Below are 19391 nucleotides of genomic sequence, written 5' to 3'. Positions count from 1 at the left end.
ACAACCTACCTCAGTACCAGTGTTACCCCTTAACTTAACAGTGTTATTCCTGCCTGTGTGCAATCATGAGTGTCAGCTTTACCCTGGTAGGCAGCATCTGCAATTGGAATGGAGCCACTGTGAAAGATGCTGATATCCATCTGATATCATCTTTATTTTAGCTTTGTATGAGCAGAAATAGAGATCTTGGGAAAGGGAGAGCAAGGGAGAAATAGGGGAAAAAAAGGGAACACCTTTGGGTGTTATTATAGCCATAATTTCCAAGTTGTGGTAGAAAAATTAAAATATGAAAAGGAAAGTTTAATATTAGTAGTCACACCAGGCCAGACAAAGTTCAGCCTGATCTGCATAGTAAACTTCCTGGAGACAAACTTATGCTTAGTATAACAAAGTGGAAAGCTTACTGTATGGTTCACTGCATCTCCTAAAGCAAATCCATAACAAAATACACTCAAAATACTGTACTGCATGATAACTTGGAAAGTGCATCATCAAAAAGCTTTATGATACTTTTTTTTGCCTGGGTTTTGCAAAACACCTTTGAACTTCATTCTGCAACAGCTACGCAGCTTTTAGCATGTGTACTGCCACGGAAACCGCTATTATTATTTTTTCATTTAATTAATTTAAACTGTCATAACTTCTTTTTAAGATGCCATATTTTGGGAGCTTAAAACATTTACCACTTGTTTTTTCCCCCCCAACTTAACAGAGCACTTGGAACATTAACAATAAAGAAAGAAATCTAATATTTACTTTTCTTCATTTTCTCCAAGGCTAAGCAGGTGTATTCAGACAGCGTTTTCAAGTGAAACATACTATAATGTGTAGATACTTCTGTATCCAGCTGGAAGCAAAGTGTGTGTATTAGAAGAAGATTCAAATCTACTTGGAAGAATTTTTTTAAGTACACATATTCAGAGAACCACATACCATTACATTACTGTAAGAATAAATACCAGCTAAAAATCTGACAAATTGTAAAGATTTCTCAATCAATAAAAAAAAAAGTGGAAGTTTAATTTAGTGGAGAAATATGTATGTACCCATCTCTTCCTTTTTTTTTTCTGTGGATATACTTTGCTCAGTTTCTCTCTGTCATTTTTGGAAAGTATAGTCAGTTCAGCCTACCTTCCTATGAAAGTTTCTTACATCCTTTCAATAAAGTAACACAGGTGAAAAATCACATCTTTATCCATGTTCAAAGAGTGGGTGGGCACAATGTGCCTTTGCCTTAGGTCTGGTATTTCTTACATACATACTCTGTGTCTTAACTTTTCCCATTTGGAGGTACTGACTACCTTCACTCTTCTGGGTAAAGTACTGTCTTTCTTCTTGCAAGGGCGAGGACACTGACATTGATTCTCATCAAGCTTTAATTTAAAGAGGACAAAATAATCGAAACATTATGTGCACACTTGTCTGTCCTCAGCTCCACAATTCACCGTAATTCCAAAACATTTAATATGTGTTTTCATCTGAGAATGCCCCTTCTGGGCAAATGACAAGTTTGGGTTTTTTTTGAGGTTTGCCCTACAGGACATGGTAGACAGAAAACAGAGATTAAATAAAAATGACATTAAAGAAAAATCCTAAGTGCATCAGTCTCCTAGAAACTTGGCTGTCACTATTTTTCAAAGGTGAGCCAACATAACCCTGCAGCGGGTGTCAAATGCTACCAAAACACAGGAATTTCATTTAGTTTTGTCTGCTGTGTGAGGGGAAGGTGTGGAACGGGGAAAATTTGTCCTTTCTGAAGAGCAAAAAACCAACGAAGTCATAGAAAACTGAGGAAATCTAGTACTGAGACATTGCTCCAAGGCTGACAACCAACTTACTGCAATACATTCCTCATCAGCTTAAGGTCCATAGAGAAGAAATGAGTGAAGCTATCACACGTGATGGGATACAAAACGCTCTTGTGCCTCACACTGACCTCACCTGGCTTCTGCAGAAGCACCAGCCCAACCCACTTCTGTGCATCCAGTCTTCAACTGAGAGTGATTATCAGTGTTTAGAAGGGATGGGCATGTCTGAAAGGTCAACTATTCTGCATCTTGGTGCCTCATTTCCCAATCTGCTGGGATTAAATCTAGTTTTGATCAGGGCCATTCAGTAAGAACAAATGTGAAGCGTGGTATTAAATATCATGATTCATAGTCCCCCAAATGAAGCAGCATGATTTTATGTTTTAACCACACTGCTAAAATGTTCCAACCAGGTTTAGAACAGATCCTTCCAGCCTGCTCAGGAACAGGGGCCTTCCAGGTACCCTGTGCTGAACTCCCTCCCACCACTGCTTGCAGACAAGTGAGCGCTCCTCACAACAAACCCCCATCACCATCACAAGGGTGACCAAAGTGAGGTCAAATTCATTATCTGTGGTGGTGTTACAACAGTTAGGAAAAAACCTGTCACACTCAGGTGATGGTTGTCTTGTGAGGGGTCTGTGGCAAGACAAGATGAAGATGATTAGAAACCAGTTGTAGGTATTTCTCAGACTGGTCTCAGACTGTTTGCTCTTCAACCCTCACCCAGGCACCAGTAAAATTGATTTTTAAGCTGCTTATAATTTCAAAGGGACCACATGTTGATATCAGGAAGAAGGTACTATCACTGAGGGTTCAAGAAGGAGAATGGTAGGGTAACCAAAGAAGATAAAGTGGTTCCAGAGATCAGTGCATGAACATTTCAAGTCTTGAAACAAATTTGACAAAAGAATGATACCTGTTTTGAAAACCAAATAAGAATTTTCAAAAGCAGGCTCTGACCTGAACTTACTTTGAACACTTAAAAATGCCCCCATTGAGACCACTTGGGTTTAAGACAAATACAAAACAAAAGAACAAATTGCTGTTCCTTGGTGTGATTTTTCCAAAAGTTACCACGCTATGCATACTGTTTTCAATTAATGAACTCTTTAGGCATTATTTCACAGCTAGAGTGCACAGAACTAAAGAAATGCAGTGTAGAAATTAGATGCATCCACAACCTGCACCATTTATCCTTTATAAAGGTGGGCAAAGAGTTGCTGTCATTTTGATTACAGCTGTGAATGTCAGCAGGAAACTGAGGGTGCATGTCTGTTGAATCACAGGATTGGATAAAAATAGGTTTATTTAGTCACTGGTACAAGTAATCACGTGTGTATATATATATAGATACATATACAAACTATTTATAGATTTAAAATTTCAGTAGCTATGCATGCACTTCAACACAGCCCATCTGACATTAACGAGCAAAAGGGTCACAGTAATTAACAGTCCAAGTGTGAAACACACCCACTGTTGTGTGACTGATGAGACCACTGAAAATCAAATGTTTCTGGTTCCAGGTGAGAGGCTGCCAACCTGGCCGTTAGGTAAGGGTGGAAGGTTACACACAGGGACGCTCTTTCCCCAGGGGAGTGACCTGACTGGCTTTTCTGCTGCCTCCACCATGTGTCCCGTCAATCCCACCACCAAGGAAGCAGATGAGGAGGATATTTCCCATATTCCTTCCCTTCTCCTGGGTTCAGACTCCCTCTCCTGGTTTATAGCACCACTGCACCTTATCGCCCTCCCTTTTTAGTCCTGTCCAGAGATTAAACGTGCCTTCAGTGTCACTGTTCCCCACAGAAATTTGGGGTCAGTTTCCCAGGGCTCCATCACAGCACTGACTCGTGCCAATATGGACCTTTCCTTTTGCTGTTTTCCCGAGTTTTAGCTCTGGCATAGAGCTATCCAACACAGATGCCACCAGAACAAGGGGACAGTTCACAGTATGGAGATCTGAAGGGATTTCACATCTGGACATCCCTTTTGTGAGGTGCTTCTTTGGGTATCATGGTGATGAGATGAGCTGCCACCTTATCTATAGGGACTTGCTGGCAAACGCCCCCAGTTGACAGCGTGGTCATCTCCTCTGGTTTTATCATCAGATGAATTTTAATTTGCCAGCTCTTAGTGTCAAACAATATTTCTATTTCAGTCTTGCAAAATTTCCCATTTTCAGAATAGTTCTGGCTCAGAGGAGGTAAGATGTGGGCACTGCTGGTGGTGCGTTCTGCTACCCCAGTAAAGTGTGCATGTATCCGCATCATTTACAGGGAGACAGAAAGGCCCTAGAGAAGATTTATTTGTGGGTTCCACAGACAACTGTAGAGAAGATGGGACTGGATGATGTAAAGGAGCAAGAAAATGGACAGCAAGAATGGTGTTGGATGTAAAGCAAGAAGAAGCAGAAGAAAAAACCTTGATGAAGTGCAGGAATATGCCTAAACTTGTGAATAAAATGGGCCAAGAGCCATTGTCTGGCCCTGAGAACAACATCATTGGCATCCCTCTTCCTAATTCACTCCATCTCCCCAAAGCCCCAAACACAGACAAGCAGGACAGTGCTATCCTAACTGCCCTCTGGAAGCAGGCCCTGGTGATCTGCTAATTACCCTGGTAGGTAGCCTGGCTGTTGTCTGGAGAGTACTGGTGGCTTGGGCTGTGGCAGTGTACATCAACATCCACCACACCCTGGTCTTGTTTCATGTCCCTCAGTACACACAGATATAGATACACATACAGAGAATGTGACAGCTGGCAAAAGAGGAGGGGAACACAGGCCACAAACAGATGTGGAGGACCACAGAAGTCAGGACCAGCAGAGAAGCAAGGAAGAGCATTATTTGGACAGCCTTCTGTACAGGCTAATTGCTGTGGGATGTAATAAGGTGGCAAGGCACATTCCCACCTAAGCAAAGGAAAACAGATCAGCCTTCAAACAACGGACAGGGAAAGCCACTGACACTCATAGTTGTTGATTTATTGTTGAAGTTTGAACCTGGGATGACCATAGACAAATCTGAAGTTGTCAGCTTCACTCTGAAAGTGAAATTATGACATGATGAGCAAAATAAATGCCATTAAAAGGACCTCATGATTTGTAAGCCCATCTCTTTCTTTTTTTTTTCTGAAGAAACACACTCTTGTTTAACACCTCACTGTGGTACTGGTGAAAGCAGCAAGAAGGATAAAATTGCTCATCTCATTGGCCTGATACTATCAGTGAGCAGTGTGTACAACAGCAGCATGGCTCAAAAACATCATTCATCAATAAGTCCCAGAGTTATCAGATCCCTAAAGCAGAATTTACCTGCTACAAAGCATTTAAAGCTGATGAAAAAGATTTTGTACCCTCTGTTCTCCTGCCTACCACTCTAGGTCTCCCATTTTCACTGAGGTTATGGACGAGATCAGAAGTGAAGGCTGCTGAATTTTTCCATTCTAGACTGTAACTCCGGAGTCAGTGTCAATGAGAGTCATAGGTGATGGTGGAAGAGACAGTACCAATGCTTTCCATTCTGAGATCAGTGAAAGAGGGAGTACTGGGTCTGGTTGGGATGGAGTTCACTTCTATCAGCCCATATGGCACTGTGTGTTGGGCTGGTGGTTAAGAGTGTTGATAACACACTGGCATTTGGCTATTGCTGAACAGTGCTTGCACAGCACCAAGGTTTCCTCCTTTTTCTATTCTGCTCCCCCTCTCTCCTCCTCAGTGGCACGCTGAGGGTGAACAAGAAGCTGGAAGGGGACACAGCTGAGACAGCTGAGCTGAACTAACTAAGGATACTCCATACCCTACTATTACCGCAGGCCTGGGCCCTAGGGTATATCACCGTGTCCCGCAGCCATAGGCAGGAGGAGGAGAGAAGATCCAGCAGGCAGGAATTGTGCAGCAAGATTGATTTATTTAATTATTTTACAACCCTTTGTTGGGGTTTCAGTTTAGTCTTAGTTTTTTTCCTGTTAAAGGAATTTTTTCCGATATGCATGTTGCTAGGGGACAAATAGCTGTACTTAAGAAAGACAAAAAGGGGGGTGGGGTGGGCCTGGCTACTCCTTTGTCTACACCTGGGTGTGGGGACAGTTCGCTCTGAGCGTCCGGAGAGAAAAGCTGCAGAGAAAGGAGCTGCTGCTTCTTTCTTTTTGGCTGTTCTTTCTTCCTGCTGGAAACAACGCCGGGACTGCAAAAGCCGCTTTCCCTGCCCTGCTGGAGACCGGGCTGTGGCTGCCCTGCCCCACTGCTGCTTCGAGTTTTCGCTACCCTGTAGCCCTGCTCACCCTGCCTGCCTGGGCCTCCGTGGGGTTCTCCCATCTGGATACATCTCGCCTGCCACCCGGGATTTGCGTTCGTCCCTGCTGCTCTAGCCTGCCGTTCCAGCCTGCCGTTCCAGCCTGCCGTTCCAGCCTGCCGCTCCAGCCTGCCGTTCCAGCCTGCCGTTCCAGCCTGCTGTTCCCGAGAGCCCGGGATCGGCTGCCCAGCGGTTTGTGAAGCCTTTGTTCCATCCCTTCCCGGGATCCCAGGGCACCGGTGCCGCGTGTGTCCCGAGCTCGCTCCGGAGCGCCCCCTGCAGCCGCGGGGGAACCATCGCACCTGCCCTGCTCACCGGGAGCCGCCAGCGCCCCTGCCGGCTGCGAGCGGAACTGCACCCGAGGGGAAAGGGCCCGACAGCCGAGAAGGCTGGGACTGGGTTTGTGATTGCTGTTACTGCCATAGTTGTTGTTGTTTTGTTTGACTGGTTATATACATATATATATATATATATATAGTAAAGAACTGTTATTCCTATTTCCCACATCTTCGCCTAAAGGCCCTTGATTTCAAAATATAATAACTTAGAGGGAAAAGGGGTTATATCTGCCAGTTCAAGGGGGGGCTTCTGCCTTCCTTAGCAGACACCTGTCTTTCAAAACCGAGACACCCTTTTATAGACTTTTTTCTTCATAGTCTAATTGGACAAAGAACCAGCCACCCCTTGGGGTGATTGGCTAAAATCCTAAAACATCCATTGTCAAAATATTTTTGTACTATACCATAAACAAGACTTTTCAAGGTTTCAGGTGGCTTGGGTGTTTATATAACTCTGCTACCTCTTCTGTGAGAGAGAAAAGTCTTTCACGGACTTAGAAAATAGCAAGAAAATCCTTGCTAGCAGCATTTTTGTATCTACACCCTACAGCATCATGCTCAGCAACAAAAACTGGGACAGGAAGAAAGAAGTTGGGGGTTTTGGCTTCCAAGATGGCTGTTGCTCAGAGACGGTCTAGGCATCACTCTGCTTTTGGAAGCTGGTGATTGATTGTGTTTGCAGCACTAGTATAGATTTTCCCCCTTTGCTTCACTTATTAATCTGTCTTTATCTCAACTGTCAGGAGTTTTCTTGGGTTTACTCCTCCTATTCTCTTCCATGTACTACTGGAGGAGGGAAGAGGAGTGAGTAAATGGTTGTGTGAGTACTTGGCTGCTGGCCAGGGTCAGCCCACTACACTAGGATTTTATCCCAGCCTTGTAAAACTTTTACCAAAGTGTAAGGAATGTTAGGCATATTTTTCTGTCACGCATAGAAACACAAGAAATATCTATTTAAAATATGATTTTGTCAATAAAAAGGAAAAATAAATAAAGGGATGATCTAATTGCCAGCTTGATTGCTAATTCTAACATTGAACTATACATTTAAGCAAATTTGTCTTCAATTATATCCCAGAGTTTAAAAGTGCAGAAAACCACAGAAAAGCTATATTTCCTAACCAACCATTTACCTTTGTGGTTGTAACATTAATCAGCATAGCTGACTTATTTTGATGACTGCATAGAAAAATCTTGCAATGAACCATCTGAAGTAATTTTTTTCAACAGAGACAACAATGCCTTGAATATCTAAAGGCAGAGATAAATTTTCACTCCAGTTTCAGATCCCAGAAAGCAGAGAAGTAAGCACAGTTTCCTTTCTTGTAGAAGGAGCTGCCTACATCCTCCTATCCTCCTCAAAGGTACAGGAACTATGGCTGTCTTGGCAAAGATCTCTTCTTATTCCTCTTCTAACCCAACATTCTCTCCTTTTCCCACACTCTGGATCTTTTATTAAGAGTCTATGCAGACTTATGGCAGTCTTATAAGTTTTCTGCATGAACAATTTTAAAAAATAGAAGGCTTGGGGGTGTGGTGGTGGTGGATGTTATTAATGTATATAAAAAACTGAAGGGAGAGTGTAAAAAAAATGCAACCAGATTCCTTTCAGTGATGCCCAGGACAAGAGTCAATAAACACAAACTGAAACATAGGATGTTCCCTCTGATCACAAACACTTATTTTTTTTACTGTAAGGGCCATGGAACATTGGAATAGGTTGTACAGGGGGTCTGTGGTGTCCATACTTGGAGATACTCAAAAATTGTCTGAAAATGGTCCCGGTCTGTCAGTGATGGCCCTGCTTTGAGAAAGAGGGTTTGACTAAATGATTGCCAGATATTTCTTCCCCCCCATCTAATCTGTGATTTTGTGATTTGCCATTTGTTTCTTCTAACCATTGTGGGAGGAAATTTTGGACCCTTGGTTTTCATTTAGTTTTGCAGCCAGCTATCCAAGGCACACAGATCTGCAAACATGGATATACAAACCCCATGAGAGATTCATGCAGGTTTGTGTATCTGGAATGGATGCTCCTCTGCTTGGTTCTGGGCCCTTTTCTCCTCTCCTGGATGATGCACTCTAACATAATATTGCAGTACATCGGGGCAAACTAGAAATGGCAAGACCCCTCTCTTAGCCTGACTTGTATTCAGTCATTTCTTCCCACATCTCAGGAGGTATTTTAACCCTGTCTACATGACAGGTGTGAGTAGGGATCATGTACTACCTTGTAGATGGTAGATCCAGTGGTTCAGTGTAACTGGTTTGTGCCTGGATCCAATGGATGAAATGAAGCTTTTTGGCCAGATGTTCTCCAGCCTCCTGTCAGTGTTCAGATGCATTTTTGATTTTCTTTGTGTTATGGTGTCTGGTCCCAGCAGAGCTGGGTCAGCTGCAGCTGAACAGCTGTTCTACTTGATGTTCTACTAAACAGATCTTTCTCTATGCACAGTCTGTCTTCCTCTGATCAGACCTTTCAGCTTGGAAGGCTTGCCACTATATTGCAAAAAACTTTCAAAATTCTCCTTGGGGTTTTCTTCCTCCTAAGTCCTTTCTGTCATTTGCTTCACTGTCACCATGACAGCTTAAAGCTAATCTTTGATGTTTCTGTCCCATGTATCTCCTAATTTCCAGCCACGAATAATTCTTGCTGTGGCTTTCTGTTCATAGATACCTGCCAGACACTGGCTCCCAAAACCAAATAATCTGGTGATGCTTTAGCCATTTCTTGATTTAGCAATCTCATTTTCTGACTCTCTCCAAATGGATAAATTTCTGATCCTCCACCTGAATGATTCCAGTGCCTACACGTTCCTGTTTCCAGTTCTGTTTTTCTCTTCTCTGAGCATGACTTGCCACTTCTCAGTGCTTTGCATTTCGCATTACAACCTGGTCACCCTGTTCCTTTTGTCCAGTCCACTGGCATTTCACCCCACACACCATCAGTGATACACCCCTGTTCTGTCTGTGTTTATGGATGCATGTTTATGTTTATAATGCACAGAAATAGCTCCCAGCTTGTCTTTTCCATACTAGCAGCACCATACTCTACAACTAAAATAGGCAGCCCAGTGAAAGGAGGCAGAGGGCAGCAGGCAGTGTACCTGTTGTGAATTGATCCGTGCAAAGCATCCCCACCCACTCTTTTAGGTAGTTGACGTGACCTAGGGCATTTCCTGGCCCTTTTCTCTCCTGAATCCAGGGCAGCAGGGTTTCACACAAAGAAGATGCAGAGGAGTGCCTCCTGTCAGGCTTGGGGCTGCCTTACACTGTGACACTCACACAAGTAGTACAAAGGGAGCTGAGGAACACAAAGAGAAGAATGGATGCTTGTTTCAAAGCCATGCTGCCAGTAAAGTCAATACTGCAGAACTAGCTCCGTATTTATGACCTAGCTGTAACGTAGCAACAAACAGCTTCTAGTTCACAGGTGTCTGGGTGGAGATGACTTCTTAAGCTTTGCTTACAAAAGCAAAAGTATTTTATGTTACCAAGGTATGATAGAGGGAAATCTAAGGCTGCTGTGGCTGAATAAATAAATATAAATGTGGGAAAGAAGCTCTTGTGCCAGTACTCATGCCACAGAGGGAGGCACTCCAGGGCACTTGATCTTGCATGGAGCTTTTCAGCTCTTGAAGTGTTGAGTTTCTAAGAGGCTCTTGACTTTTGTTCCTTTATCCAGATTCTGGTAAGCTATGGTCAAGGGTTCTACCTTGCTAGCCATCACTAGCCACCAGAAAAGAGAGCAGATGGTCTCTTGGAGTAATTTTCAGGAAAAGCACTGTCATTATTACTTATACTAACTGAAACCCCCAAATATTCTGCTCCCTACCCCAATGAATTTACCATCTTGTTGAGGACAAAACCTGTCACATTCTCCTCATAATCACATAATAATTGTGATCACAATTCTCTCATCTACAGTCTCTCTGCCTCTGCTTTCCCCAAAATACAGCTCCTCATTGTCCATCAGCCCACATCTTCTTGTTGTTTTTTTATAGTCTCCCATGTCTCTTTCACTTACAGCAAGAACTTCAATAAAATACTTGGATTCATAACAAAACTACCCTCTTTTTTTGTTCTCCTCTTTCAGTGCTTCCTCACATCTCATCTCCATGGATAGATAAGGCAGATGACAAACTATGGAACTTTATTATATTCAATGGTAGCAAATGGACAGTTTATCTTCCCTTTCCATTTTTTTTATTTTTCTACTTTGACTTCCACATGTTTTAACTCACTGTGAGTTACTGCTTTCAGTATAAGTAGAGATGGCACATAGCCCAATTTGGAAAGCTTGACAAGTAGTTATAAATATATCTCAATGCAAAATACAAATTAAAGAGAAGGAAAGAAATTATTATAATAATTTTTCTATATTCCTATATGTGTCTCGACAGAATCCTGATTATTTAAAAATTCTTCAACTTTCTGTTACTTTTCTATAAAAACTGTTGTGGTATACCCTCTGATTCCAATTTCTCATCTTTATCTTCTCAAAGTCAGACTTTGAATTTCAGCTTCTAAAGACAAGATATCATGAAAGAGACATTGTTGAAATTGTAGCTCTAGCAGATAATTTGTAAGAAGAAAACAGAATGCTTTAATGTATTAACTTATTTGATACAAATGCTCTGTTCTGCTCTGAATTCATATAGTTTGAATCAAAACAGGAAACTAGAATTTTGATTTAACAGCATAAACCACTCTAAATTTCCTGAAAAAGTCTGAACAATAGTAATCTTTTAGCTGAACACGGCTTGAGTGTGGAAAGCAATCAGTATTTGAGTTTGAGTTTGAGTTTGTTATGCAACCTCCAGGGCAAGAGCAGGCAACTTGAATGTTAAAGTGAACAATTTGCATTATACTCTAACCATTTTGTTGCTGAATAGTGTAGTGTTCCTGCATACCACTGTTCTCTCCATTACTGGGAGTTTGATTTCTCATTGCTTTACACCTCTTGAAGTGTTTTATGCCTGTGTAAAGTGGGTGTTTAAAAAATATTCTTTTGGTATAATCATATTTCATACCTTCTTTGTGCAGGATGAAGGGAACAGACTTTATGTCACTCCAGATGTCCATTACCGTAGACATCATGATCTCTTAACTGACTAAATCTGTCAATATTTGGAAGCATAAAGCCATAGTCATTTCAGGAACTAGTGCCTTGATGTATTAAATTGCCATTTTTAAAGTAGTTGTCATGCTTGACTCTTGCACTCCCATCTTCTCATTAACATCATAACAGGAACATAAAGAGGTTTAAATATGCCAGTTGGCACCTCTGGGGATGAGGGAATACCCTGCCAGTGTTCTCCTAGACCACTTACTCTCAGCTTGTTGTATGGAAGATGGAGGTTCCTAAATTCTAAAATGTAAACATGGTAGACAACACCTGGTTCCTGAGGCAGTTACTAGGGAAGACAGAAAATACAGGATACATGCCGAACCTCAGTCCACAAACCCATTAACTTAATGAATGCATTTTCATTCTCACAGTGTTCAGACCATTAGATGACAGGACAAGATTAACAGAAGAAAAGGAAAAAAAAAAAAAGAATCAGACAACTTTAATCAGAGCTTTGTGAAGTGTGCTAATTATCTTCAGGGAATAAGATGCCACAATGAAAGACTGTGGTTTAAACTCCCTTTTCTGAGACTCTGGAGCTTGCATTTGTTCTGAGTGAACAGCGTGTTGGGTAGGGACTCTGGGGTAAACCTAGAGTGGATGTGTTTTGTGATCAGTGGACTGTGTAATGAAATACTGATGCAATATATTTTCCTTTTTCTGCAGGGGATTCCCTCTGGGATTTGATATAGCTACATTTGATATTATAAAGGATTTAAAACTGGTAATAAATGTGTGCATATCTGTTCCTAAGCAGCAGGTATGAATTTTGATGCATTGAATATTTATTATGTGTGGAGTTTGTTGGTTCTTTTTTTTGCCAAGCAATGTAACAAATATGCCTCGCTATGCTTTCTTTTAGCAGTTTGGAACTGTTTTATATGCACACCATGTATTAGCAGCCCCAGCAAGAAAGCTGAAGAAGCCAGCAGGATGAGCGAAGCATCCAAACAACTGCAAGCCTACATGACTACTCCTTTGGTAGATCCTCCTGCTCATCCTTCTCTGTTTCCAGCTGCTTTCGGCTTCCGCTTCACCCATCTGTACTGTGGGTTTCTGGTGGTATATTTATTCCCACAGATGCAAGGAATGAAGTTTAACCTGAATTCTCATTTGTTTTTTGTCAGCTTAATAAACTCTAGATTATGTGCCCAGTGGCATCTACTCAACCCCCAGCCATCCTGAAGAACGGCACCAGAGCCCTTCCAAGTCTCACCTAATGTTCCTCAGCAGCTCTCTCAGGTAGGTGCTTAAAACGCCAAAGTCTGTGCTTTGAACTGCTGGAGCCACCCTCTCCCCTCCCTCCCCCCTGTTCTCCAGCATCTCTGCAACTCCAGCAACAACTTCTCAGCACCGCAGACACCCGCGAGGCCAGCAGGAGACGGAGTCGAAGCACTCTTCCGTCCGGAGGGAGCCTCCTAGAGAGGCGCTCGGAGGTGCTTGGCAGCAGCGGGGCCCGGAGCGGGGCTGCCGGCGCGGCGCGGGTTCCCGGGCCGGGCCCGCACTAGGTGGCACTGCCGGGCTGCGGCGGGGAGCGCGCTCAGCAGCCCCGCATCCCCGCGCTCCCTGCCGCAAACTTTGTCTGAATGAAGCCGAAGCAAGCCAGGAAGGCTTTTCCGTACATTTTGACAGCGAAAGAAAAACAGGATCTGCCAGCAGAATAGTCCTGTTCCCTGTCTCCAGCGTGAATGACGCACCGAGAAGGATTTTTTCTGGGCTGTTTCTTCCAGCAGGCACGAGGAGACTGCTGGTTTCTCTCACACAAGAATGTGTGGCCTGAAGGAGTGGGAAGTCACACCTCACAGCTCAGTTTTGAGTTGTACCACTGAGCTATGCCAATGTGTTTTAGGAGATCCTTGTGCTCACAAATGCTCTGCATCTTTCAAAATCCCCAAAATAGATCTGACCTGCTATGGAGACCTTGTTCTAGCCTCTGTAGAAATTTCCCTCCCAGACTGAAGATGCACACGCAGCAGCTGAAAACCAGCAGCATTCCTGATGTACGGGGGAAAAGCTGGACCTTCTTGATTCCACACACAAATGAACTAGCTGGACCCAAACTGCTCATTACAGACTCTGTCAAAGAAGCTGCACGAAAGACAGGCTGGAAACAGATGAAATTCCATTTTAGTTGCAGAGGAATCACCTTTGGCTAAAGTGGGGCACAGAGATGCTCAATAAACAGCAGTGTGAGAAATAATATCAGCCTTTTCACATTCCACTTCCCAAAAGTGAAGAAATAAACATGCTCTTTTAGAGAGGCTTTGAGGCTGAACCCCTGAAGATAGCATTAAGCCTTAAATTAGTACACTGTTCAAGCATTAAAAAAATATATGGGATTAATTGCAGATGTGACCTGGGCTCCTTGGCTTTGAAGCAGCCCTCAGTTTAATGAAACTCCTGGAAAGTGTTTGTTGTGATGACTAAGAAACACTCTCTGTGTACAACGAGTAAACTGTTCAATAGTAAAGGTGGATCCTATTGTGACTGAGTGTGATTTAATTTCTATTACCTATTTGGCAAAGGCTATGATTTGATGACTTCAAATCCATACCACACTGGAAATTTAGCTGCCATTGTGGTAATTTTTGAGGTCATTCCACCTAATTATGGGTCTTCTTTTGAAGGAATATAAAGCATTACTCCCAAAAAACTTCTAGTATTAAGATAATGACTTTGTATTTACACACACATGCAGATCCATTTGTCTCTGTAAGCCTCTGTTGGGAGTATGTCTGTGGTGTAAATCTGACTTTTTAAGGAGTTTAGTCAGGGTAGAGACATTCTGAAATAATGTAGGAGGGACAAAAATTCTTGGGAAATCATATGGTCATTTGTCACAAAGGAGTTGGCAGGGAGTTTCTGGAAGGAATGGATGCAGATGTGATAGGAAAACAGTGCTGTGTTTCCCAACCACAGGTGGATTTCAGACCCAGAAAGGTCTTGCTGTTTCCTGAACTCTATCAGAGCTCACAACTGTTAGGACAAGTTTCTAAATCAGCTCTCATTATGTATTCGCCTCAACAATGGCTAAAGAAAGCAACCCTGGTCAAGCTTTACAAATGTGTTCCTCTCTACACCTTTTGTATAATTGTCATCCTAATCAATACCTGAGTAATTGAAATCCCCCAGGACCAAAGCTGTGACTTCCTGACTGCCCTCTTCCTTATCTACGTTCCCTAACTCCTATAGCCAAGAAGACCAACATCCAGAGTCAGATGATTGACTATGTTGTGCTAAATGATAACCAGTCTGCCAAAATATACCCCCTCCTTACAAGCTCAATAGCCCCCTTTCATTTTCTGCTTCTGAAATCTTGTTATCATTTACACTTTAGAAATTAATAAATATACTGGTTCTAAGATGAAATTTCACTTTTTTATCGTAAATTGAACATGCTTTTTAGGCTCAATAGCTTTTATTTTTAAATAATTTGAGAAGAATAAAAACATGTTGCTACCAATCCAGTCTCAATTCTTATCTGATTTTGCTTCTGCTGGTAGGGAAATTCTGGCCACATGTGAGTGATGATAAACTTCAGGTGAACAGAATGACTCCAAGGTTTTCCTTGTAAGCATTTTTATACTATTTCCAAGGTATTTAGATGCAACTAGATTATATTAAAAGCCTGATAATAATAGGTACAGTAACTATTTTTATTTTTAATGTATTAAAATAAAAAGTTTTGAGTTATGTATTTCATTAACAAATCATCATGAAACTAATATAAAATCAAGGGTTCCTGCAAGCATATTTCAAGCATTTTTCAAATGTTCAAGGCTTCATAGTTTACAGGAGGAAAATATCCTCAGTCCCAAGAACTTGAAACTTAAAGCTTCAGTCTTGTAATGGAAGCCAGATCCCTGACTCCACCTGGATCCTCAGTGAAATCAGCAGATCTGTATGGTGTAGGAATATATATAAATCCCATTTCCAGACTCAGTATAAACTCATGATGAAACAGTAAAAAGATACTCTTAGACACTGGTGGCTTGTGTGGGCTAATGGTATATGGCAGTAATAAATATTTTGGTATATGTTTTGAAAATCTGTTGGGTTTTTTTTAAACCAGAAATTTAGTAATTTTTTTAAAACTTATGTGGCTTTTATAATGTACCTTAATGCATATAAGGTGGGAGCCTTTGGAATGATTTTCATGCATTAGGAGGGAACTGAAACTAAAGCACGTTACTGCTAAAGAAAACGATGGTGCTTCACATTTAGTACTAGAGGAACATGTAGAACTGTGCTAGGCTCTGTATATTAAACATTGTCATGGATTTCCATATTGCAATAGGACAGCTCTAGAGAAATCATAATATAGGACTGATTTGTATTCAACAATCTGCTCTTTCAGATAAGAAACAACTTAGATTTTTGATGACTTGAAATAATTGGTTTTGTACAAATTTTATCTTAGAATTGTGTAGTTTGCACTTGATCAGTTATATTTTTCCTAAGCTATTCATATATCTTAAATGCTGAAAAAATTCTGATGGGTTTGGGGAGTTAAGCAGATTGCTGGTCATCAGAACTTCTTTTTCTATGAGCAGTTTTAAGTGTGCTTTTTTACCTCTGTTGTCTGTAATTTATTTTTGCTAGTTAAAAAATCAGATCTTCTGATTAATCAGCTTGAAGTTGCTGAAGTAAGGGAAGTTAGGCTTTTCCTTTCAGAATTAATGAAGGCATTTTCCATTATTTGTGTCACTTGCATAATCTCTCACAGTAGCAACAATATCTATCTGAAACATAAAAGATTCAGCAAGCAAAACCAGTCAGACATAATCCAGCCTCCCTGGCACCATGTACCTTCAATTTACTGATTATTTCTATCCAATATACTTCAGAAGTAACTTCACAGCTCAGGCCTCCTTGGCTCTATTAGCTTCCTTCTTATTTGATTTGAAATCACTCTAAAGGTAAGAAATCATACTAGCTGCTAGATACTATCTGTTAATTGCTCCTGCAGATAATGAGCACCCTAAGGGTCGAAAGAAGGTTACAAGGCCGATAGAGACACATCAGAAATACATAATTTATGCCTCTTCCGGCAGTTAACATTGCAATGTTTCTGTGTGCACAGTCTATCTGAAGCTGTTCAGCCTCCAGCTTTCCAGGCATTTCATTTTTGGATGGCTCACCACTGAACAAACTAGTGAAACCTCCCAAAATCTCCTTAGGGCTTTTTCCTGCTAAATCCTCTTCTGTCATATGCCTCAATTATTCAGTGGTGAAGGATTTTGCATTTCTCTCCTCTTTGTTCCTCTCCTCACTTCCCCACTTGCAGTCCAAATAAAGTGCCAAGACTGAAAAGTATTTAAAATAATTAACTTGGCATCTTGTACAGCTTGATTGAAAAGCAGAAATTATTAGTACAAATGAGCAATGCCTGTAGGACCTTTAATATAATTGTTGTTTTGTTTAGGCTGACAAAGTACAATGTTTGCATTTTGTTAGATTGTTATTAAGATTTTGAGACAGTGAAGTTATGTCTACAGTATAAATGAGGCATTTATAACTATTGTAAAAAGAACTGTAAGTTGCACTGCAAGCTCTGCATACGACATGTCTGCCCGAGGACCTGTTAACCCAGGCTCTAAGGATGGGCCAGACATTTCATATTCTATCCCCAGGAAACCAGTTACCTTATGGATGCCTCTGATAAAGTGGGATCCAGGCACTTGCAACCGAGCAGTTTTGTTTGGCCTCTGTCCTCACCTCCTTTGCCCCAAGAGTTCTCTGAAGAAGCTGACGGAGGCTGGTAGTGCCTGTGTTAATCTACTCAAATGATCTCACTGATGAAATCTCGTGTATCTTCTGATTCACTGAATTCAGATTGTGTCTGCCAGTTTGAATTAGGCAAACCAGTTATATGAGGATAATCCCAAGGTATCATATTGGAGCATTTTCTGTACAATGCTGAAAGGCTGATCTTGTGGCAGGTGGAACAAGCTGTTCCTTCCTCAGAGAGCAGTACTGTCATTTTTGAGGGCAGACTAGATATTATAATTCACTGTATGACCTGGAGCAGTATTAGGTCACAAACATTTGCAGTGTTTCTTATTACTGCAGGTTTGACACACAACAGCCACGGGTTCAACTGCAAATTTTTTAAGTGTAGCATCTTTTTTTCATACTCAACAAACTTTTAATTTATCCCTGTGTGATAATGCAAGAAAATTTCTCTGGTGAAGGAATTCGAAATTTTTCAGATTCTACAGCAATGCAAACCCCTGGCATGTGCACAGAGCCATACAAAATCTCTCTCCACAAATTTTTCAAGCATCTATCTTGCAGTGAAAGAAGTGAATGTGTGTCCATCTCCCTAGATTTTAGCCATGTTTAAGTCAGATACTGAAACTAAATTTATTACCTGATCTCCATTTCTAGTCCATTGAGAGATGTGAGCATATCTATAGGGTAAGTCATCCCATCTATACTAGATGCCCCTCAAGAAAGAAAGAATCTCCGTCAGGTGCCTCTCTCTCTTAACTGGCTATGAAAGTAGCTTAAACAGAACATCTAGATTTAACCTAACTATAGTTCAGCAAGATTTATTCCACCCTTAACATGCAGTTTCCTCAGTATCATCCTCACAATTCAGCAAGGTATTTAAATACATGCCCAGCATTCCACGGCTGAATAATCACATGGGCTGGTTTAAGTATCTTGTTACACCAGGACTGGATGGTTTTGAACAGAAAGCTTAACACTGTGTGTGGCTGCCTCTGTTAGACTCCAGGCTACTTTTTTATGACACTAATTCTCTTTAGCTTTCTTGAGCAGCAGTGTTGGCATTTTAGAGGGCAAATGGAAAAAACAAAACAACTCTTCTAGGTATTTTCAAAAGAAATACATGGCATCATTTACTGCCTCACCCTGTGCTGCATGTCTGACTAAGTGAATTATTTCTGCTTTCCTTTGCCTAAATCTTTTAAATATATTTATTCTCTGCTATTATTTACTGATACTGTTTTACGTAACTCTGTTAAGTGCTTGGGGACACTTTCATGGTATGAAATGTTGCACACATAATAAAGAACCATTATTCAGGCAGCTCCCATGGCAGTGGATGGGAGAGATTACAGTGTTGGACCATAAATTGTATCAGTATTGTGTAAGAAGGACATTGTTGACACTTTATGTTCCAAATTAGAAAAAAAATTACAAAAAAACTTGCCAGTTTCTGAGCAGCTTCCAGTAATTTCTTTACATGAGAATCTAAGAAGCATACTCAGTTGACATGTCTCCATTTGACATAATGTTGATTTCAGGCAAAATTTTCCTCTACAACTGGCTGAGGAATACCTAGTTTAAGACACATTTTCTCTCTTGTTGACCTAACTATGCATGTTCTTGCACAAAATCCTGATGACAAGAAGAATTGGATACTCAGAAGAGTATCTATAGGAACAAGTGGATCAAAAGCCCACAGAGACCAGTGGAATATGAAGCCCCCATCCAAGCAGAGAGCAGAAAGAAGAACATTCCTAAAACAAGCTCATTCGAGGTAGCTTGAATTCTGGCAGGAAACAAAATGAGCTGAAACAAATGTCAGCTCATTTAATATACAAGTCAGAAGAAGAGCCTGAGCTAGATGATCAATGGTGCTTGAGAGCATCAGCATATTCCACCAGAATCCTCTAAAATAATCGCTCACAGTAACCCTGTGACAGTGGATGATGTCTGAGAAGGATAACTGAAAATCACTGAGCTGAAATGAACCTGAAACTGAGCCAAAACCAGAGCAAATCACTGTCTATCAAGAACCAAAGGTGAAACTGAACTTCTAGTGTGAAATCTTAGTAGATTTCTC

The 19391-nt window shown here is 41.3% G+C and overlaps 1 protein-coding gene across 1 annotated transcript in view; it reads right to left on the bottom strand.

Moving 5' to 3' along the window:
• Positions 1–19391, bottom strand: part of XKR4 (XK related 4) — a 219015-nt gene that overhangs the window by 42059 nt on the left and 157565 nt on the right. The window lies entirely within an intron of this gene.

Source organism: Corvus hawaiiensis, chromosome 26, assembly GCF_020740725.1.
Source record: "Corvus hawaiiensis isolate bCorHaw1 chromosome 26, bCorHaw1.pri.cur, whole genome shotgun sequence".
Taxonomy (NCBI): domain Eukaryota; kingdom Metazoa; phylum Chordata; class Aves; order Passeriformes; family Corvidae; genus Corvus; species Corvus hawaiiensis.
The sequence above is the reverse complement of the archived record's forward strand: the minus strand, read 5'-3'. Positions and strand labels throughout refer to the sequence as shown.